Source organism: Pseudophryne corroboree, chromosome 10 (genome assembly GCF_028390025.1).
Source record: "Pseudophryne corroboree isolate aPseCor3 chromosome 10, aPseCor3.hap2, whole genome shotgun sequence".
In the NCBI taxonomy this organism is placed as follows: Eukaryota; Metazoa; Chordata; class Amphibia; order Anura; family Myobatrachidae; genus Pseudophryne; species Pseudophryne corroboree.
Window position 1 is genome coordinate 138,202,742 of NC_086453.1, and position 24,491 is coordinate 138,227,232.

General features: G+C 46.4%; 1 protein-coding gene and 1 long non-coding RNA gene across 7 annotated transcripts in view; one reads left to right on the plus strand and one right to left on the minus strand.

The window, feature by feature from the left end:
* The window catches only part of LOC134966236 (uncharacterized), a 105,451-nt gene extending 88,719 nt beyond the window's left edge, over positions 1 to 16,732 (plus strand). Inside the window, exon 3 of the long non-coding RNA XR_010188607.1 lies at positions 16,684 to 16,732. This is a non-coding gene — a long non-coding RNA (uncharacterized LOC134966236). The remainder of the gene's footprint in view (positions 1 to 16,683) is intronic.
* The window catches only part of BRSK1 (BR serine/threonine kinase 1), a 662,917-nt gene that overhangs the window by 318,887 nt on the left and 319,539 nt on the right, over positions 1 to 24,491 (minus strand). The gene's annotated exons all lie outside the window — the stretch shown is intronic.

Consider the following 24,491-nt stretch of genomic DNA (forward strand, 5'->3'; position numbering starts at 1 on the left):
AAGTATCTGTTCTAGGAGGGCTTGGTTCACCATCCAATAATGAACAGACTACATTGGGTTTCTGGGCAAGAAGCCAGCACCAATAAACTTGTGGGATGTACATGTCCCTGGAATAGTAACCTGTGGTTACCTATAATCACAAGAGATTGATGGAATCTACAGATTTATTTACTCCTTTGCCCTGGCCCTCTGCATGGGTAAGAATACTTACAGTTATAGACAGAGACTGGGACCACTGCATTATTTATATCACCGTGTGGCCTACAATGTGCACTGACCATCATGATCTATGGGAGGTGGAATGACTCAGAGACTCCCAAACTACTGAAACCTTAAAAATCCCAGAAGAGGGGTCTGAATAATCAGCTGCTCTGGAAACGTTTAGGCAAATCCCAAGGTAAAGAGAGCCCCCAGCCTTGCAGGAAAGTGCACTATGTAGACCTTTGCCTGGTAAGGGGTCTTATGGCCCCAGTGTCAAGGATACAAGGAAACGTTCTCTTTAAAAGGATGCACACAGTATTCACCGTGGGGGTCATTCCGAGTTGATCGCACGTAGCAACTTTTTGCTGCTGGTGCAATCAACCTGACGCTGCCTATGGGGGAGTGTATTTTAGCATAGCAAGGCTGCGAACGCTTGTGCAGCACTGTTATGCTAAAAAAGTTTCACATAAAACAAGACCAGCCCTAGACCTACTTAACATTTGCGACGGATCCAGCGATGCAGGTCCCGGGTTTGATGTCAGACATCCGCCCTCAAAACGCTTGGACACGCCTGCGTTCGATGGACCACTCCCAGAAAACGGTCAGTTGACGCCCCGACATGCTTTCCTCCTGTCAATCTTCTTGCGGTCGCCGCTTCGACTGCTTTCCTCGTTCCCGGCGTCGTTGCTCCGCGCATGCGCAGTTCCGACCCGAACGCACCGCTGCGAACAAGTGCAGCGTGCGATCGGGTCGGAATGACCCGCCGTGTTTGCAGCATAGGGAAGTAGTAGCACTGGCAGGAAGCATTTCAGTTATGTCTGACACAAAGTTTGCGTTGTCGTTGCAACTGTGATTCACTTATTAATTTGTTCTGCGGCATCTGCTGTGTGATACCACACCTCCAGCCCCCTTGAGATACACACAGACTCTGGTGCTGCTGCAGAGATACTGTCATATACTCATTGTGTTGCCAGATGCTAAAGGACACAGATCATTCCTGGTTCTACAAATGAATAAGCTTTAATTTACATTGACATGACAACCCTATCCACTATATGCACATTATGAACAGACGTCTCTGCATTTCTTTCATTTCTAAAGAGCCAATATATTCTGTTTTATGTCACGTTTCATAGTTTGTGCGTAACAGGATCTCCAGGATGTAGAATTACGTAACCTGTTCACGTTGTACAATATTTCACACCCTGTAGCATCCTAAATGTTATTTATCCATGAATAAAGAATAAAGCAGATGGGTAGATTAACCAATATGCCAAAGAGTGCGAAGTCAGAGCAACTAGGGGAGATACTGTAGCACCAACAGCCTCTTCCCTGTAATCCTTCTGACAGAACGTTCACTGTCAATTATTTCCCTGATGTACAGTTACTACAACATATGTTTCCGTTACCCACTGCACAAAGCTTCAGATGTTAGACCATGTTTTAGTGAAAATTGTCTTTACTGGTTTTGAAAACAGAGGAATACAACTAAAACAACTGCATAAGTAAAAATGCAGGATGGTAAACATAAAAGTCACCCATATGTTTTATTTATTACACAAACTAGAACCAATAAACCTAGAAATAATGACACAGACAACTGTATAAATTGGAAAAAATGGAGGTCACAGCCAGATTTATTAAATTCTAATCAGAATTGAAAATATTATTCACCGGTGGCGAAAAAGCAGTGTCAACTCGGCCATGGCTTAAAACTTAAATTTTTAAACAAATGGGGCGGAGTTTCCGCCCCTTGCGCAATCCGTCCTGGGTAGAACCATCTCCCCTTAATTAGCACAGTGCTGGTCCCTCCATAAGATGGTGACCTGGTCCTCCCCTGAGGTAATGACCGACTCGCCTTTTCTCAAAGGGGAAATGCTAGCCAAGCTCTGCTGCGCTAAATTAAGCCGCCGAATAGCACTGCTTTCCGCCCGCTGCGCCTCGCACTTGCTGGAATAATAATAACTCATTATTCCAACGTAAAGTTTCAAAAAAGAAAACCAAAACTTTTAATTTTTATACCGAAGTTAAAATTGCCGGGTGGGTGGGTGGGATCACAAAAATGGCAAGAGGAATCAGATTACCTCAGCCCTCACTTAAATAAACTAATAGAACCCGCCTACCTAAACCCTTCTCATTGGATAACTTATTTGATTGACAAACTTCAATGACCTATCAACTAATATCAACACAAAAACCAGATCTATCTAGCTTAGTTACATAAACAAACAGGGTGCTTATATTCACTCTATCCTATGCAGTCTTTCGTTCCTTTTAAGTCACCCATATGTTTTATTTATTACACAAACTAGAACCAATAAACCTAGAAATAATGACACAGACAACTGTATAAATTGGAAAAAATGGAGGTCACAGCCAGATTTATTAAATTCTAATCAGAATTGAAAATATTATTCACCGGTGGCGAAAAAGCAGTGTCAACTCGGCCATGGCTTAAAACTTTAATTTTTAAACAAATGGGGCGGAGTTTCCGCCCCTTGCGCAATCCGTCCTGGGTAGAACCATCTCCCCTTAATTAGCACAGTGCTGGTCCCTCCATAAGATGGTGACCTGGTCCTCCCCTGAGGTAGTGACCGACTCACCTTTTCTCAAAGGAGAAATGCTAGCCAAGCTCTGCTGCGCTAAATTAAGCCGCCGAATAGCACTGCTTTCCGCCAAATTCGGAGGCTCTAGACTACGAAAACCGCCACCACAACCTAAAACCTCAAACCTCCTTTCAACACCTCAATAAGGCTGTGACAAATAACTCCAAACCACTCTCAGATAAATGCACTCCATCCAACCTATATAAATATTCCTACTCGTAACGCAAATCTGGGTGTTTAACAACTTTTCCACCTAAACTAATGACATATCTGGAGGTTGGGCACTGAGTTTCCTTCTTACTTTATCTAAAGCCGCTCCCCCTTGGGTGCCCCTCCAAAATCTACACGGTACCACTTCTGACCATACCACCTTAACCAAAGGCCAATGCTCTGTGATTATCTGAAAATCCTTTTTTATGGCGTTAATAAGTTCTATACCTTTAAATGTACCCAGATCATTGCCACCTAAATGTATCACCAAACAATCAGGGGCACCCCATTTTTCTTCGAAGTTCCAGAGCACACTTAATAGGTTGTTCCATCTCATTCCCCTTAAACCTATCCACCTCACTTCAAAAGGGAACAACTTGTACATCATGTGCCTACTGGCCCAATAAACATATGAGTAACACACAATCCACACCCGGCTTGATAATGTCAAACAAAAACCTGTAGAAAAAACAACAAAACAAAGAACATTTTATTCAATATTACTATAATCTTTAATGAAACTGCTAAAGAGAAACAGGGAAGGATAAAAACTTAGTTGTTTAGGCGACCCAGATGGAGGTGAACAACACCAAACCTCAAAAATGTTGTGAGGAAAAAGGTGAAAAGAACTCCAATCCCCCTTTAACGGCGGGTGGCTTATGGCCCTGGGATTCCGAAACAACAAACTCGCAGGACGCCTACCACTAATGCAACTTATCACTCCTAATATATCCCTTATAAACATCCGACTTCCAGCGCCCTAACCTTTTAATATCCTCGCTGGAAGAACCTGTCAATGCTGCGCAAGTTGCTGCACCTATCCTAAAAGAATGGGTCCCATAACTCTCCAGCGGAAGGTCCAACGCTATCAAACACATATTGAAGACACTTGTGCATTGAAATTTGGATAAAGGATTAAGATCCTTATGACCCAACCACTGCTCCCCCCTTTTTGGACGAAACTGACCATAAGCCTCTGCTAATCTTACTGGGCAAATGCTCGGCTCCTTATGCATAGGAAAAGAAATCCATTTACCTCTCCATAGTTGATCCGTTTTGGAATGGTGTATTTTAATAAGCAGCTTATTATCCTTCAACACTACATTATTTAACAACATGCCTGAATCCACTGAACTTTTGCTTTTTGCCGCTATCTCACCTAATCTAACAGCGCCGCAAAAAAGCTATAGCAAATGCTAAACTAAAAAAGGGCGACCACAAATTCCCCTAATGCAATACCAGAAACCGCGATAATTAACTCTTTCAATAACTCAATGTCGATTGGTCTACGTGCGCCACTTACACCTGCTTGCTCCTTAGCCCAACCCCTCAAAGCCTTTGATAAAATAAAAGATTTAGTTGGGTCTGACAACCCTTCCAAACGCAAAAAATATGAAATTCCTGCTAAAGCACCCAACATCGCTGCTTTATAACGACCCCTCTCATGCCATAACCATACAAATTCTAATATAGCATCGTGGATACTCTTACCCCTACCTCCAGAATTCAAATACGCCTGCCAATCCTCCCAAGCTGCAGAATACGATCTCAAAGTTCCCGGGGCCAACGCCTTCAATGCTAAAGCTTTCATGCCGGTTTGATGATCTGCCATACAAATTCGGGACATGATAAACCTTCCATTTTTGCTGCTGGGGCTAATGCTCTAAATCTATCCCATTGAAAACGAGATAAAGCATCCGCTATCCCGTTCTCAACCCCAGGGACATGCCTAGCATTCAAATCTATATTTAACTGTAAAAACCTAATGGTCAAATGCCGTAGCAACCTCAAAGCGTGTGAACACGAAGATTTTTGAATATTAATCGCTTGAACCACCCTTAAATTATCACACCAGAATAAAATCCTCTGATTCCTAAGCCTAAAAGCCCATATCTCAATTGCGACAATTATTGGAAAAAGCTCAAGCAAAAGCATACTGTCAGTAAACTTCCTTGTGCGCCATTCCTCAGGCCAAACTTCGGCGCACCATTCCCCTTCAAAATAAGCACCGAAACCTAACGACTCTGATGCATCTGTGAAAAACTGCAGCTCACGATTACTCATTTCTTCATGCAACCAAATGCGTACACCATTGAACTCACACAAAAATGTTACCGCAATAAAATTTTCTAACAAGATCCTTAAATTATTCACTTTCTCCGCTGGCAATCTACAAAGGCCTGCCTCAGTATCAATTTCTATGCCCAGATAAGATAAACGGGTCACAGACCCCTCTGTTTTATCTTTAGCTATCGGTACACCCATAACCGAAAAAAGCGCTTGAACTAAAAAAAAATAATTCCTGGCGCACTGAGCTACCCGCAGGACCTGCCAACAAGAAGCCATCCAAATAATGGGTGACTCCCAACTGACCGGTGCCTGCCCGCACACACCACTGTAGAAATGAACTAAAACCTTCAAAATAAGAAACACGAAACTGAACAGCCCATAGGCAACACCTATCTACATAAAATTGACCATCCATCTTGAAACGCATAAACTTAAACGAATCAGGGTGCAGCGGTAACAGTCTAAAGGCTGATTCTATACCCACTTTTGCTAACAACGCTCCCGAACTAAAACCTTTAACCATAGCCACAGCTTCTTCAAAAAGACTGATATTTTACGCTATACAAAGAGGGGTCAAGAGCCTCGTTTATTGAGCCCCCTTCCGGGTAGGAAAGGTACTCAATTATCCTACATCTTCCTGGCTCTTTCTTTGGAACTACCCCCAATGGAGAAACGCAAAATTCAGCTAGAGGTGGACTTTCAAAAGGGCCACACATACGCCCTAAAACAACTTCAACTGCAATCTTCATTCTTACTATCCCTGGAAAATCTGTAGCTGACTTTAGGTTTCTCTGGCCAAAACTATAACCGGCCTAACTACAGGTAGATTGAAACTGAATTTAAAACCTTGCAATAAAAATGCTGCCTCCTCCCTAAGAGGATAGCAGCCTAACCATCGTTCTAAAACTTCTAAATTCACTGGTGACTCCGCTTTATCTAGTACCGGTTCTCTGCTCACCCCTACCCGCTGACTGAACTGCGGGTCTGTTGCAGTCCTTTGCTGGGTGATTTCCTCCACACAGCATACAGACGTGCCTATATCGACACAATGTTCCCCTATTACATTGTGCGTTATTAAACGCGTAACATTTTCCTCCTCCTGCCATGTTAAAACCTGGTCTGACCTGAAAGGGCTGCCTTCTACCCGTCTGTTCCATAGGAAGCCTATTGCTTTGAGTCACTTCTAACCATACCTCCACATCCTTAAACCCCAAACTTAAAATCTTTTGGCCATCCTGCTTTTTCCTAAATAACTCATCATACTGCCTCCAAACATTTTGCCTCGCCGTAAGATACATATTATGTACCAGGTGAAAATACTTCAGAATATTCATGATTTCTGATGGACGAGACTCCATATAGCAAGCCCAAATATATAAATCCCCGCAAGCCAGTTAGGATAATTCCTTCTAGCTTCTTCAGCAGCCGCCCCCCCAGCCTTTGCTGTGCCCAACGCTCTTTTAGCGTCATGCGTAATCGCAAACATATCTACAAATCGGCCTTTCTTTATTCTTTCCCTAACCTTAGACCTAACTCCTCTTAGAATTGCCATATTCGCGCAATGTACGCTATCACCTGTTGCATCAGGAGCCGAGCTGCTCGCTACGCTACACCCTCCCTTTGAACTTTTACGCTTCCCTCTAAGATGCTGAATGAATGTCCACATAAATTTGTGCGGATTCTCCAGTGAACTAGACGTATCAGATGATTCGTCAGAATGAGAGAAAAAAAAAAAATTCGCGCTAAGCTGAACTTTTGAATTTTTCTCACCAGTTCCAGAAGTAGAAGGACCCGCGTCCGCGTCTCCTGCGTCCAGTGGAATCTTGCCTGCTGCTGATGTGTGCAATGAAGCTGTATGAGATGCTAAAACCTGCGGACTCAATAAAACAGCATTACTTCCTGCTTGACCGGCCCCTTCTGACCAGCCGGTCACTACCGACGCCGCTCGTGAAATTGCACAACTTGAAGTACGGCACAGGGTTGGTAAAACTGACTTAAATGAGGGATTTGAGTATTAAACAAATGCTGCTGCCCTGCCACATGCAGATGCATTATATTCTGTGGAGCCCCTTGGCTGAAATATGGGGACCATGAAACCAGCGGGGGCTGAAAAACCCCCACCCGCCTGCATTTGTAATTGAGAGGAAGGAGGGGGAGGGGTGGGGATTCCAAGCAATCCCCCTGCCAAATCTGAGCCCGCCACCGCAGGCCCCGGAGAACTGAAATTCTCCCCTACCATACCCTCCTGCCCAACATTCTGGGCTCCTGATATGGGAGAGACCAACACACTGCCTCTCCCCTGGAGCCCCGCCGGACAAATAATGATGCCCCCTGCAGCCGTGCTCCCCCCCCCCCCTCAGCTCCTGAAGCTGTGGGAGGAGGGCTAATGGCCGCCATGTTATTTGACATGGCGACGGGGGCGGGACTTTTAGCAGCAGGGGCCGATGCACCTAACCCGCTGCTTGCTATTAATGGAGGCCGGGGTGTGTGCTCGTGGGGCTGGCCGTCATGCCTGACAGCCAGGCCCGCAGCACAGAGGGAGAGAGAGGCGGGTGAGCGCTCACCGCTGCCTCTGGCCGAGCAGCGCGGGCGCTGGGGACTGCCCGCCTGGCTCCCCTCACAGCGTAATACCGTGCTCCTCTCAGCGCCGGAGAGGCAGCGGCTGCAGTGAGAGGCTTAGATGCCTCAACCAGCCAGCCAGGAGGGGGCGCACTGCGGCGGGGCGAGGTATACTAAGTAAATAGAAGCTAACAAAGTTACCTCAGTACAGGACAAGAAAATTAACAGCCTTGACTAAATTAAACACTTATGAAATTAACTAAATAAAAACCAGCTAAACCACAATAATAACTAATTTAAAGATGAATAACAAAAACCTTAGCTATAATAACAACCTAAATAATATTGATAACCCTGCAGAGTGATACTAGTTACATTACCAGTCCTGGGATCACAAAAATGGCAAGAGGAATCAGATTACCTCAGCCCTCACTTAAATAAACTAATAGAACCCGCCTACCTAAACCCTTCTCATTGGATAACTTATTTGATTGACAAACTTCAATGACATATCAACTAATATCAACACAAAAACCAGATCTATCTAGCTTAGTTACATAAACAAACAGGGTGCTTATATTCACTCTATCCTATGCAGTCTTTCGTTCCTTTTTACTAAAGTTTTGGCAACAATACCTACTGTACCTGCTCAAGGGGAAGCCAAAGTTCGCCAGTAAGTAGCCTCATATATGTAGGAGGCAAGACTGCTTTGTGGCAGGAAATTCAGTATGAGTTGCAGTTGTGCGAGAGATGGCAAAACTACAACTAATTTCTCTAGCATGTGGGGTGCCATCCAGCACAGGGCAAGGCCGACCCAAGTGCCACCAAACCCCCCCCCCCCCACCCCGCTGAAATGCGAGTTCATCGCTATACAGAGATATGCTCGCATCTTAGGGATTGCCCCCTGAGGCAGTAGCTGGGCCGCCATATCTTAGGTCGCAGCGGCTGCTTGTGACATCACGCAGCCACCGCAGCTTGCCCCGCAAATGCTCCGGACCATGCCCCCACCCAACGCCACCACAACTCCCCCATAATGCAGCGGGGACGCCCCCATAATGTCGTGGGGACGTCCCTCCCACCGGGAATTACACTGCGATCACATGCGAGCGCAGTTTAAGTACTTTCGCATGCTCGCAGTGGCGTGCATGCATGCGCAGAAGTGGCTATTTACGCACTTCTACGATTCATACTGAAGCGGCCTCAAAAACAGGTAGAGAAAGAGAGACACAGCAGGAGTAGAGGGGAGGAATGTAAGAAAGGAAAAAAAAGAGTATTTTAAATCTGCCGCACATACTGTACAGTACAACATTATTTCGACAGGTGCAAAATGCTCCGTTTTTATATACTTGCTCCTCTGAATCAGAACCACGGAGTGGCTAGGAGAATTCAATGGGGTATATGCAATAGCGGGCGAATTCGCGGCAATTATCGCCGTTTTTTCAATTCGACCAAATTCGCCAGGTGAATTCCGGAAGGTGGCTTCCGGAATTCACCATATGCAATGAAAAACGGATTCGCCAGAGTCGCGGGCGAAAATCGGCCGATTTGGCGGATTTTGCCGCGATTTTAAAAAACGGGAAAAAACGGGGAAAAACCCGAAAAAAAAATGGCGTGGGGTCCCCCCTCCAAAGCATAACCAGCCTCGGGCTCATCGAGCTGGTCCTGGTTCTAAAAATGCAGGGGAAAAATCGGCCAGGGATCCCCCGTATTTTTAAAACCAGCACCGGGCTCTGCGCCTGATGCTGGTGCCAAAAATACGGGGGACAAAAAGAGTAGGGGTCCCCCGTATTTTTAACACCAGCATCGGGCTCCACTAGCTGGACAGATAATGCCACAGCCGGGGGTCACTTTTATGCCGTGCCCTGCGGCCGTGGCATCAAATATCCAACTAGTCACCCCTGGCCGGGGTACCCTGGGGGAGCGGGGACCCCTTCAATCAAATTTTTTTTTGGTCGAAAATGACCCGAAATTCGCCAATTTCGGGAATTCGACCACAATTGCATATACCCCAATGACTGTACAAATCCTCATGTCAGCACCATGGACAGGGAATGACACAGACAGAACAGCTCGCAACTGCAAACACTGCACAGCAATTTCATTAACAGTGAAAAAAACGGACTCAATTTGCAGCAATTTATTTATTGTATTTTATAGAAAATCACCAACTAGTCAGAATTGTCCGATACTTTACAATACCATCTGTAATAGCAAATGTTTAGGGAAATAATAATAATGTGGTTTCATGCATCAATGCAACCCTAACTACCAAAATCAGCAATGTTCTAAAAGAAACAGAGAATTCTATGGAACAGTAACTAAATCACTAATTTGTAAAGCGTGCATCCATTAAGTAGTAGACTACAATCCAAATACTGAAATAAGCTATATTAATCCGTTTACATTTGAATTATTAGAGATATAGTTGTAAGCAGACATGTAGGAGCTTACTGTGTGCAGCATTAGGAGCAAATAAAATGCCAGGGGGCAGATGCATATTTTATTTTGAAATTAGTATAAGCAAAAACAGTTGTCTGCAAACCATATGGAACCTTATTCAGCTTCACACGTATCTGTCATGAGTTCGCATGTCCCCATTTTTCGGGGCAGTGCACACGCGCAGTGCCCGCACTGCACGTGTGCATTCAGGGAGATGCAATAGCATCTCAGTAATGCGAACACCTCTGCCTGATTGACAGGCAGAGGCATTTGCTGGGCGGCAGGGTGGCATTGCGGCCAAAAACGGGGGTGGGTCTGGGCCATATTCGGGATGGACGCGTGACGTCACACTTGCCCGCTGCAACGGAGAAAATGGCAGCGACCCGACTGCCTTCGCAGCCAGGCTGTGCAGGCAGGACGGCTTCCCTTCTTCAGCGATGTGATCACAGTGGAATTGTGATTGCTCTGCTGCCGGCCATTAGCACGCTGTGTGGTCTTGCCCTGTGCCTGGTGGCCCCCAGCATGCAGTTGTAGCCAGGTACAGTTTTGTTAAATTAGCAAAACTGCAACTAAAGCTGAATCAGGTCCATAGTGCTGAAACAAGGTAACTGAACAAAGAGAAAATATAGGTAATAAGTAGAGGAGCAGCCAAGGGATGGATAATGGGGAGGGGGGGATAACACTGCAGGAGATGGTGACAAGAGATGGCTAGAGAAAAGGTTGAGAAAGGGTGTTGACAGGTTGACAAAGGGAAAGTGAAGAAAGGAGGTAAGAGAGGAGAGAGATGAGGGGTTGATGTTTAAAGAGAAGGTAAGTAGCTGAAGAAGGGATACGGTCATTAGGTCAACAGTCATTAGGTCGACCAGTATTGGTCAACATGCATTAGGTCGACACGGTCAACAGGTCGACATAGTCAATAAGTCGACATGTATTAGGTTGACATGTTAAAAGCTCGACGTTGTTTTTTAGAAAAATATTTTTTTTGAACTTTTTCATACGTTATGATCCACATGGACTACAATTGGGAATGGAAACCTTGCCCGAAGCATGGCAAGTGAAGCGAGCCTTGCGAGGGGACATGGTGCACTTTTTGGGGTTCCCCGTCACTTTACGAAGAAAACGACCTATTGACCACGTCGACCTAGTGACCATGTCGACTTAGTGCATGTCGACCAATAGTGGTCGACCTAAGTGTGGTTGACCTAATGATCCATACCTGCTACAGAATGAGGGGTCCACATAACACAGAGAGCACAAATATAGTATTGTGGTGGGAGTACCAGGGCGTCTAGATAGTATGAAATTGGTCTGCTGTGTTGTTTTGAAAGCTAGTAATATATTCACCATATGCTATATACTTTAAAGCACATTAGCCCATATTTTTTTACAAGTTTCCATATTGTTTGCCTGCAGAGTTATAAAGTAATTTATATCAAACTTGATACAGAGAGACTTTCAGTACCTTCTGTAACAGTGCCCGCTACAAATAGCATTAAACAGTTCATTTTAAGCAACATCATCATTCTCTTTGGCTTTCTAGATAAAAATCTATTTTATATGTGAAATCCCTCCCTACCCACACGTAACTTTGTACCATTTCCCTTCCCAACCAGAAGCAGGCGTACTTTACTTACTTACCAGCTGTTTAAAGGGGTGGAGTATGATAGGGGGAATAGAGGGTACAGGATCATTGGTGACCACATACCCTCATAGTGGAATTTTGTGTGTATACAAACCCACGGACTCCTGAAGAAACTATTTTACTCAAGCATAGGACATACTGTAGAACAGACAATATTTCCTCACTGACTTTCATGCACACAACACAATAATAGAGAGAAATATTCTGAGGTGTTGCCACTTTAAACACTAAGCTTAACATTATGCATTTACTTAGCAAAATTATTTTCTTGCACTGGAATGGATTTTGGGCATGCTATTCAATAGGTCTTGTTCTGTTATGACCCTATGACCAGTAAAGTTAACCACTGAGTTACTTCCAACATTGGCACATCTCCACAGCTTAGCACTTTACATTCTGTAATAAGTAAATCTGCTTCTGAGTACTCATGGCCTAATAACCGTAGAAATTAAGAAACAATGAGGTGATATGGCAATGCAGTTAGTTTAATCCAGTATATTTAATCCAGGATAAAGAGCAATAAACTCTCAGTATGACAAATTACAAGGTTCTGATTCTACCTAGACCTTGACTACAATGAAAGGGCTTTTGACTGATTAGTATCAGAAGAGGTAGATATCAGATTAAATTCATGTGATAATCTCTTGTATATTTCATAGAGAACATACTTTATTTAAATGAACAGCGCAACCTTGCACCTCTTACATGATGCGATGGCCGTGCCATTGTGGCAAGGCTAGTACGCTGGAGTGTAGTGTTTTTTCTGCAGTTCAGAAGGCACCAGACAGCGCAAGTTGTCTAAAAGAATCATGATCTATCTATGTATGATGCATGTAAACAATGAATGGTGATCCTGATTTGTAGAAGTGAAGAGGAGTGTGACCGGGTTCAGTATGATATGCTGGCGGTCGGGCTCCCGGCGACCAGCATACCAGCGCCGGGAGGCCGACCGCCGGCTTACCGACAGTGTGGCGAGCGCAAATGAGCCCCTTGCGGGTTCGCTGCGCTCGCCGCGCTACGGGCACGGTGGCACGCTACGCGCGCCACGCTATTTTATTCTCCCTCCAGGGAGAATACGCTATTTTATTCTCCCTCCATGAGGGAGAATAAGTGTCGGTATGCCGGCTGTCGGGATTCCGGCGCCGGTATACTGTGCGCCGGAATCCCGTCAGTCGGCATACTGAAGACCACCCGTGTGACCAGATGACTTCGCTATGCCTGGCGATCACATATTCTTGACACTGATAGAATAGAGAGTGGTTACTCATCCCTGGCTTACTCCACTACTCTTAGGAAATCCCTCTCACTGTCAATAACCTCCTGTTACTGACTCCGCCCACTGTGGGCGGGTAACTCGCTGCCACAACCAAGTTTACAGTGGCACCTAGAGCTGCTTGTTTCACCCAGGCCTCAGTGATATATTTAAGTTGGACATGAACATATTAGAAATGGGAGGGACTTAAAAAGCTTAATCCCTCCATCTCCTATATAATAACCCAGATCTGTGACTCTGTGCCTGTGTGTATAACGCTGGGTGTGGCTAGGAGCTCTCATTGGGTTAGCAGCAGGTCTATCACACCCAGTCCATAGCTGAATGTATGAGAAACGCCCTTCCACACAGGTTACATCCAATGGGAGGCTCTGCCCTTTGGCTGCTGTGTGTTCCCAGAGCAAGATTAACTGATGGAGCTGCAGCTCCAGGTACACACCCCAAAATAGGTCCACTGCATCTGCAGTAACGTACCCTCCAAAAATGTACACATAAAAATCGCTATAAGTTCGAAATGTGGGTGTTGCCACGGGTAAAGTGGCATGGCCACGCCCCTTTTCCTATACTTTCAATGGAAGTTTGGAGAGCCAAAAATCGGTACAGACCATAAAAACAAGGTACTGTACCTGCCAAAAAGGTACAGCTGCAGGGTATGCCACTGCATCTGCAGCAAGTCTCTGCGCTGTAGATAGGGAAAAGAAAAATCCTTTTACTGCAGCGTCCTATGTCCTGATGCCAGTCCGCCTGCCCCCTCCGGCATCAACAATCCCCACTCCCTATCCGCAGCGCAGGTGGAACAAAAGCTGCTGCGGCCACCGGCATAGATGTGAAAGAAAGCGGCACAGCGGAAAGGCTTTCATAGACCTCCCTGTACTCTATGAGCCGCGGAAGCCTCCTCTGCGCGTGATGTCACAGGAGTGCCTCCCCCCCACAGCCACACCCAGATCCCCAGAGGCCCTGACTCCTCAACACAGCACCTGGGCTGCCGGCCTGGAAGCCCCGAGATGGCTAATGTAACGGATAGAGTGGGTGATATCGCGGAGGGTAATGTCTGGATGCTGAATCAATGTAAAAGGTGACAGGTGCTGTGCAGTGTAGTGGGTGTGCAGTGTCACTGACACTGCACAGCACTCTCACCTTTTAGATTTATTCAGCAAGTCAGTCCGTTCTGCCAGCCAGTCACTATCATTATCACTGGTGTCCCAACGTGCCGCATTACAGGAAAGTAGACGCACTAAATAAACTACAGCTCCCAGCAGACCTTAGCGCCGAACCATTCCAGCGCTAAGGGTTGCTGGGAGCTGTAGTTTATTGAGTGCATCTTCTTCCCTCTAATGTGGCGCATTGGGACACTGGCGCTAAAAAAAGTGACTGGCTGCTTGGCTGCTGTGCGAGTCTCCGGGAGAACCACTGCCAAAGGGAGGACAGCAGCTTAGCTGCTTCCAGGAGGAGAAGCAGGAGAATCATTACCTGCCCCTCCCCCACTTGCAGTACCTCAGAACCCCATCCGCGGCACCCCTCCCCCACCAGCGGTGGCTCCGGATCCCTCCCCCACCCACAGCACCCCCTCACCCACCCCTCTCCCTCCCGCGGCAACACAGCGCCCGTCCCTCCCACAGCCGCGGCACCTTCGCAACCACTCCTCCCCCACCGGCGATGGCTCCAGACCTCCTCCCCCACCCGCGGTACACACAAACCCGCCCCCCCCCCCCCCCCCCCCACCCACGGCACCCCTGCAACCACCCTTCCCCCATCCGCGGCACTCCCGGATCCCTTCCCCCATCCGCGTCTCCCCCGTACCTGCCACTCCCCCAACCGCAGCATCTACTAGGTGATTCATCGTGCCCTGCATGTGCTGTTCACAACGTTGCAAGGGTCTACGACCCCTTAACAATTGCACGTCCTTTGTCCGTGCAATATTTAACCACTCACACAATTATGATTGGAGGTAATACTCCATATAATAAAAATATTGCACACCACAAGGGCGTGCAAGGGATAAGGCTGCGTAGCCCCTTACGATGGTGTGAAGAGCACCCGTAGGGCGCAATGAATCACCTAGTCTTTCTATATATAGGGTTTCCATGTCAACATTAGGCTGGCAGGGATGTTTACAATGACACATTCATGATATAGGGCCTTATTCATTTGCGATGCAACCGCAATTTCTGAGATCGGGGCTCAGGACGCGCACGCAGGTGCGTCCTGTGCATGCGCAGTTAATGTGGCCGGGTTGCATTAACTGCAAACTCCTCTGCCTGATTGACAGACAGAGGCATTTGTGGGGGGGTGGCAACGGACCGCTGTGGATGCGGCGCGGGGAAAGCAGGGGCGGGAAGACGGCATTTTTGGGGAGGCTGCATGACATCACATGCAGCTTTTCCAAACAAAAAGATGGCGGCAGGACTCCTGCCGTCGCAGCCAGGCTGTGCCGGCAGGAGGCTTCCCAAGTTTCTGCAACAGCACACTAATTATGGCGTGATTGTGTTTGGTGGGCAGCAGGTAGCATGCTGGGCGGCATTGCCCTGCATTGGGCGTCCCCCAGCATGCGATAGAAGGGATTGCAGATTCTGCTTTTTAGCAGAATCTGCAATCCAACCTGAAAACCCCCCATAGTAACATATTTCTGTCTTACAGCACAGCTGCAAAAATGTTGCGATCAGGCACCAGTCACACAGCACCTATATTTTGATCCCATATGTAATGAAAGTTAACGCTGAATGTCTGACATATCTGCCAATCAACCAGTCTTACTCTATAGGTAAAATGTACTATATGATCCTTATATCTTTGGCTGTGTATCCGATCCGATGTGCGGCCCAGTGAACATCGGATCGGATCCTCCAGATTGACTGTGCAGCACATTCAATCTGGTCCGACCCCGCAGGCGTGGCTGGGATCAGCCAGGATCGCCAAAGATACATCGTATGCAAAAGGACAGCATACGATGTATCTTGGGCAATCCTGCCGCCCGGGAGGCTGCCGGGGTGATCGCCAGTGATCATCTGCGACATGTCAGATGGACATGTCGCAGTAGTGTATGGGGCCCTTAAGACTACAGGAGAAAGATGAACCCCCAGTGTGGATGTAATGATAAATTCTCCATGTATAAGGACATTTTGTAGACCAATTTGGTAATATTTTTATCTGGCCAATTGCCCCAGGCAAGCAAATTGCAGCTTTGCACTGGTCACACACATACTGGTATGGTTGGTTGCGGGTTTTTTTTGTTTTGTTTTCTTTTACCATACTAAGCTGATATTAACCACATATACAGGCTGCTAAAATTAGCAAATTCAATTGTATCCGAAAAAACCTGCTAAGCTAATAATAAATCTAGCCGCATACTTGGCTGATCTGCAAGTGACTGTGCATGCCAAGCCAGATATATACCCTTAAGTGTACACACTTGTCCAATCCTTGGGAGATCCGAGTACTGACCAACCAGTTCGTCTGACATTGAAAAAGTGTGTAACTTCCGCCAACCGACCTGTACTATTGTACAGGTTTTGGATACCTGCGCTCACCCTCTATTTGGTGTTTGTATGTGAGGAATAATGTATCTCTATGATCTGTAAATACCTCTATAAGTCACAATGCTTAGTATAACAGATGGTACAATAATTCATATATAATCGATGATATTGTGATTACACATAAATGCCCTTATTTGTTTCCTGAAACAGATCCATGCAAACACCTCAAGCCTGCCAGCACATCACCGCAAACTACATCCACAAGACTCCTCGCCGGCCGGCGAGTGGAGCAGCCGTTGAGACGGGACAGAACATAGGAAGAAGCGGAGCGTTGCGGCAACGCAACTTCCGGTTGTTCAGTGCGGCTTCCGGCGGGACCCGGCAGCCTAGCAGCAGAGCCAGGAAGGCTTCCAGCTCTGTCTGCTGAGGAGCACCACCGGGGACAGATACAGCGGAAACAGCGCAAGCGGCCACATCATCACTCATCACAGAGTGAACAAAAAGAACTAAACATAGCATCGTGAGGGTAAGTTGCACCTGGCAGGCCGGGACGCCGGCCTCCCAGAACACGACCTCCACCTACGATCAATTATTGACAAAAGAACCGCCTCTGGGCACACTGTTTAGACTCACACTGAGGGGAAAGGAAATCCCTTCAGATAAAGACTGACTCTTATATATCTGGAACAAAGATACTCCTTTTCTCACAAGACTTTTCTTTAGGATATTCATCACACGGCAATACCATATTTTTTTTCATCTTGTGTTTATTTTTCCTATACATCGTATGTTCACACAATGGCCCTCATTCCGAGTTGATCGGTCGCAAGGCGATTTTAGCAGAGTTACACACGCTAAGCCGCCGCCTACTGGGAGTGAATCTTAGCTTCTTAAAATTGCGAACGATGTATTCGCAATATTGCGATAACAAACTTCTTAGCAGTTTCAGAGTAGCTTCAGACTTACTCGGCATCTGCGATCAGTTCAGTGCTTGTCGTTCCTGGTTTGACGTCACAAACACTCCCAGCGTTCGCCCAGACACTCCCCCGTTTCTCCGGCCACTCCTGCGTTTTTTCCGGAAACGGTAGCGTTTTCATCCACACGCCCCTAAAACGCTGTGTTTCCGCCCAGTAACACCCATTTCCTGTCAATCACACTACGATCGCCGGAGCGATGAAAAAGCCGTGAGGAAAAAAAATACTATCTTCATTGTAAAATTACTTGGCGCAGTCGCAGTGCGAATATTGCGCATGCGTACTAAGCGAATTTTCACTGCGATGCGATGAAAAATACCGAGCGAACGACTCGGAATGAGGGCCCATATGCATGTCACTATTGCAAAGAAATAAGGGCATTTATGTGTAATCACAATATCATCGATTATATATGAATTATTGTACCATCTGTTATACTAAGCATTGTGACTTATAAAGGTATTTACAGATCATAGAGATACATACAAACACCAAATAGAGGGTGAGCGAGGGTATCCAAAACCTGTACAATAACACTAGCCTTAGAGTCTGGACAACTCTTCAGATACCAGCAGCCCCCTTAAACAAGATACTCACACTGTGCGCTCCACGCAAACCCTGTACACCTGATCCTGTCAGGTCTCCTGGTTTTTAAAAATGCTTTAAAATGTGGCGACACGGCCGCAGACCAATTTAGCGCGGGCTGCTGAGACCGCAGCTGGCAATCGTCCTCCGATCCCTGCAGCTTAACAAATCATCAACGTGGCAGCGGTGCAGGATCCGGAGAGATCCCAACATCGCCCGCTTCTGCTACAGGCCCAGGCATAACATGGCAGTGGTGGCGTGCATAGCAGTGATGGCGGTGGGCCTTTACCTGCAGATTTTGTCAGTGGGAACAATAGCAGTGGTTTCCATTTTAAAAATTGCACCACAAAATTCAAGTCATCACCCCGCCCTTTTTTTGGGTATCAGTTTAGCTGGTCGACCATGTTGAGGTCAACAGTCGTTAGGTCCACTATTTGTCGACATTGACATGGTCGACATGGACATATGTTCGACACATGACATGTCGACACATTACAAAGTCGACATGGCTTTTTTTAAAATAATTATTTTTTACTTTTTCATACTTTAACATCCACGTGGACTACGATTGGGTAACGGTAACCTGTGTCGAGCGCAGCGGTAGCAGAGCGAGGCACCCTTGCCTGCATGCACGGCACGCTATACACTAATTGGGGTTCCTGGTCATGTTACGGAAAAAATGACACCAAAAACAGTAAAAAATAAACGTGTCGACCATTTTCATGTGTTGACTATTAGTCCATGTCGACCAATAGTGGTCGACCTAATTAATATTGACATTAGCATGGTCGACCATTCATACCATAACCCTTTTTTTGCCGGCAAATATTAGCCAGCACAAGGCAGTGGGTGTCAGTCCGACAGCGGAGGAGGAGCGAGGAAGAGCTCCTTAAGAGAGAAGATACCGTCAGTAGTCCCAGTGGGTGGTGGCCATGCAAAAGAGCTTAAATGCCACCGCACTCCGGGTGAAGATGCCAGAATTCCTGGGAGGGATGCTAAAGAGCTTACAGGCTGCTGTCTCCGAGGTGAAAATCACAGAAGAAGATGGTGCTACTGCAAGACCTATGGGAGGCCATGAAAAAGAACTTACAGACTGCTGACCTCCAGGTGAAGATTGAGGAAGAGGACAAAGCTGTCGCTGCAATTACTGGGGTGGTGGCTGCCCCCCAGGTGCAAATCAAAGAAGACGATGCAAGTCCTAGGGAAGCGGCTGCCACATAAAACTTCTTCAAGGCCGCTGCCTCCCAGGTAAATATTTGGTGTTTTGTGTTTAATAGTTTCTTTACAGGCAGACTACAGGAGCCATCGGCCATTGATGTCAAGGCATACTGCTACTTGTGGTTCTCCAAGTGCCAGCATGCCGGGGCTGGCCTGTTAGCACCTGTAGGCAGGTCAGTATTATCAATAAGACTGACAAGGCTGAAGCATAGGGGCCCTGCAGGGACTAGGGTCCCGTGAATTTTTTTTTTGCTGGGGTACTGTTACCTGCACCCTAGGGCTCCAATGGTTAAAGACACTTTGCACTCTGCGCCATACAAGGCACAGTCAGCTTAGCTTTGTTTTGAGACAATAGGAGGGGACAGTAGACCAATAGTGCTCTAGTGCTATCTATTTCAAAAGAGAAAAGGAAAGGAAGAATGACTGCACTGTGAAAAAAAGTGGTCAACAGACTTTATTTCAACTGGGAATCAGTGTCCATGTGAATACTGAAAGTGTAAATGATGGCATAAGCTCTGCTTCCCAGGCATCAGCCTGGTTTGGTGGATTGAAGTGCTGGAGGGGGTCCAAATGATGTGAAAGCCTAGGGGCCCGGCCATGGGTTAATATGGTTCTGCTTGTAGGCTGCCTGTAAAGTACAATATAAATGTACAGCTAGGGATGTGGGGAATAGCCCAGAGCTGGTTGTTGCTCGAGTGCTCGGGATTGGGGATTCCATTTTTTGGGGGGGTTCCTCACTTTCTGAGGTATTGCAGCCCTGGGCTGTCCAGTTTTGTGGCTGGTTAATGTGATGGCAGGGGGATCCCACACCAAGTGTCCCTGCTATGGTATCATTCTCCTGGCTGGTTCAGCCTGGTGCAGTTTTTTCTTTTTTTTAAGTAGGTGGAACCCCGCACTGGTGTTTCCCCCTAATTTCCATTACCAGATGAGGCTGAGGGGCCAGGGCTGGTTATTGACATTTTAGAGAGACTCTATTTTTTTTTATATGGGAAACATAATTCCCATCAGTTCATAATATCACCCCCCACCACCACCGCCTCCATTGTTAATAAATTCCTCCCCTTCCCCCACCACATTATCATTAAAAAATCCCCCCTCTTCCACAGCCAAACATATTTTTTCATCAGTCTGTTACAGCAGGAGCAGATTGGAGGTCTGCTGAAAAACTGGACAAGAGTGTAGGCATGGACTTGATGTAGAATATGCAAGCGGGTCTGCAGTAGGATTTTATCAACAGTCTTATCTGGAGTGTGATCTGCTGAGGATTGGACAAGCGTGTACCCAGCTTTACTGGACATCAACTGCCACTCTACAACGTACAGATATTTATTCCAGCAAGGAAAGAAGATGAATTTCTGTACAAATGTCATAAACAAAGAGGGGGAGATTCAAATGTTTGAAAAGTTGATTGGGTGTCTTTTTTTTCCTGTCTATTAGATAGGAAAAACAGACTCCCAACTGACTTTTCAAACATTTGAATCTCCCCCAAAATGTTAACACATACACCCTTCTTAAATGTATATTTCAACACAAATTATACACAGTTTTAATGATCGTGTCCCTTTGAGGAACTTTCAACGTGAACAGCATTTCTACTCCACACATAGGGGTATATGCAATTCACGGCGAATCGCGGCAATTTTTCGCCGTTTTTTAATTCGACTTAATTCGACAGGTGAATTCCGGAAGGTGGCTGCCGGAATTCACCATATTCAATGAAAAACGGATTCGCCAGAACCGCGGCGAAAATCGGCCGATTTGGCGGATTTTGCCGCGATTTTAAAAAACAGGAAAAAACGTGAAAAACCCGGAAAAAAAAATGGCGTGGGGTCCCCCCTCCAAAGCATAACCAGCCTCGGGCTCTTCGAGCTGGTCCTGGTTCTAAAAATGCGGGGAAAAATTGGGCAGGGATCCCCCGTATTTTTAAAACCAGCACCGGGCTCTGCGCCTGGTGCTGGTGCCAAAAATACGGGGGACAAAAAGAGTAGGGGTCCCCCGTATTTTTAACACCAGCATCGGGCTCCACTAGCTGGACAGATAATGCCACAGCCGGGGGTCACTTTTATACAGTGCCCTGCGGCCGTGGCATCAAATATCCAACTAGTCACCCCTGGCCGGGGTACCCTGGGGGAGTGGGGACCCCTTCAATCAAGGGGTCCCCCCCCCCAGCCACCCAAGGGCCAGGGGTGAAGCCCGAGGCTGTCCCCCCCCATCCAATGGGCTGCGGATGGGGGGGCTGATAGCCTTTTGTGATAATGAAAAGAATATTGTTTTTTCCAGCAGTACTACAAGTCCCAGCATGCCTCCCCCGCAAGCTGGTACTTGGAGAACCACAAGTACCAGCATGCGGGAGAAAAACGGGCCCGCTGGTACCTGTAGTACTACTGGAAAAAAAATACCCAAATAAAAACAGTACACAGACACCTTGATAGTAAAACTTTATTACACACTACCGACACACACATACTTACCTATGTTGACACGCCGACTGCCACGGTCTCCGACGATCCGAGGGTACCTGTGAAAAAATTATACTCACCTTCCAGCGTCCAGAGATACATCCACGTCCAGAGTATAATCCACGTACTTGTTAAAAAAACAAACCGCAAATACCCGCTCCATACCGGACTGAAAGGGGTCCCATGCTTTCACATCAGACCCCTTTCTCCCGAATGCCGGGACATCACGTGACTCCTGTCACTGAAGTCCCTTCAGCCAATCAGGAAGCGCTACTTCCGTGGCGCTCACCTGATTGGCTGTGCGCTGTCTGTGCTGTGACAGCGCATCGCAAAGCCGCTCCATTAGTTTCAATGGTGGGAACTTAGCGGCTAGCCGGGGGGTTACCCGCGGTCAGCCGCTGACCGGCGGGTGAACTCACCGCTAGCCGCTAAGTTCCCACCATTGAATATAATGGACGGGGCTGTGCGATGCGCTGTCTGAGTTCAGACAGCGCACAGCCAATCAGGTGAGCGCAACGAAGTTGCGCTTCCTGATTGGCTTTAGAGACCTTTGTGTGACAGCTGTCACTGACAGGTCTCATTCGAAGAGGACCGATGTCGGCGTGTGAACATAGGTAAGTATGTGTGTGTCGGCAGTGTGTAATAAAGTTTTACTTGTCACGGTGTGTGTGTACTGTTTTTATTTGGATATTTTTTTTCCAGTAGTACTACAGGTACCAGCGGGCCCGTTTTTCTCCCGCATGCTGGTACTTGTGGTTCTCCAAGTACCAGCTTGCGGGGGAGGCTTGCTGGGACTTGTAGTACTGCTGGAAAAAACAATATTCTTTTCATTATCACAAAAGGCTATCAGCCCCCCCATCCGCAGCCCATTGGATGGGGGGGGACAGCCTCGGGCTTCACCCCTGGCCCTTGGGTGGCTGGGGGGGGGACCCCTTGATTGAAGGGGTCCCCACTCCCCCAGGGTACCCCGGCCAGGGGTGACTAGTTGGGTAGTTAATGCCACGGCCGCAGGGCACGGCATAAAAGTGACCCCCGGCTGTGGCATTATCTGTCCAGCTAGTGGAGCCCGATGCTGGTGTTAAAAATACGGGGGACCCCTACTCTTTTTGTCCCCCGTATTTTTGGCACCAGCACCAGGCGCAGAGCCCGGAGCTGGTTTTAAAAATACGGGGGATCCCCTGTCAATTTTTCCCCCGCATTTTTAGAACCAGGACCAGCTCGAAGAGCCCGAGGCTGGTTATGCTTTGGAGGGGGGACCCCACGCCATTTTTTTTTAGGATTTTACCGTTCCAGCAATAAAAAAGAAAATAAAAAAAATAATATTTTAAAAAATATATAAATAATATTTGTGCCTCCAAAAAAAAAAAAAAAGTACCTAATCCCTTCTAATATAAATAGATATGCTATTCCTAAAAAAAAAAACACCAAAAAAAACATGTTTAAATTTTTTTTTATTGTTTTCACCCTCCAAAGTGTGGCGGATTGAAAATGACGAATTTGCTGTCTAAAAGCACTGCTGTCGAATTTCCAAACTTGAATTGAATATGCTTTGGTCGAATTGCAGCACTTGTATCATTGCAGAAAAGTCGAATTTGCAAAAATTCGAATTTCAAAAAGTCGAATTTTGAAAGTCCGTTTTTTGGTCGGAAAGCACTGAATTGCATAGGCAAATTTTTTTTTGGGGCGAAAATGACCCGAAATTCGACAATTTCGGGAATTCGACCGCAATTGCATATACCCCATAATGGAGAATAGTCTATTTTTATACTATTGTACCTATTATGCCTTCTATGGCTCCTAGAAGCTGCAATGGCGGTACAATTCATATTCCCAAGGACAAGTGTTCACCACCAGCTCCCATGGGTGGCCTGAGACCATTCCCTAAAGCACATAATAATTAACTTTGATTTCCATTTCAGCTACTGTAACTTGAGGGTTTAACATACTGAATATGGGGGGAGGGGGGATGATACAATATGGCAGGCACACCAGATTGTGCAAAATACATTTCCTTCTTTATGTCCAGAAGCACTAGCCAAGTCACACCGTGTTTGTACATCATAAGTCTAAAAAATGTTTTGGGCACTTCTGGTGTTTAACCAATAAACAGAACACTGAACACTGAATTTACACTCTATATCTAGGGGTTTTTCATTGTGCAGTTGCCCCCTTGTCTTGTATATGCCCTCAGCTGACTTGACAGCTCCTCCATCAGTAAAACACCAATTATGGAGCTATGTAAGCGTGCCATTTGTCATTGTCTTAACTTTCCATGTTCCTTTAGAAATCAAATAACCCCTCTCTTTTGAAAGGTTGTTCAATGCTTGCCCTGAAGAACAAGTAAAAGTATCGCCTGCAACCTCTAATACACTGTTAAAATGTATTATATTAATAATGGACAGTATTACTATTATATAAAGCAGGAAGTGCCTGTGGTTTTTATGTTCTCTCTTGAAGATGAGCAGGTTCCTCCAGGAGGAGTTCTCTAGCCCATATAGCCAGGTCCTCAAGGTAAATACTTACGTGAGCAGAACATATTTCTTAATAGAATTTTCTGGGGTGATTTCTGCTATATAATAATAACAACCTGCTTTGAGAAATGTGATTTACTAAGCACATGAGAAAATGTTATTGTGTCCTGATGAGTCAGCTGCCATTAACCTCCTCACTTTCTGCAGAAACCTGATTTATGGAGCAACAGTGGACTGTTATTTGCCGTGCAGCAGTGCAGGAGTTAAGGCGAGAATTGTGTTGGCGCTGTGGGGAAAGCTCAGCACTCATG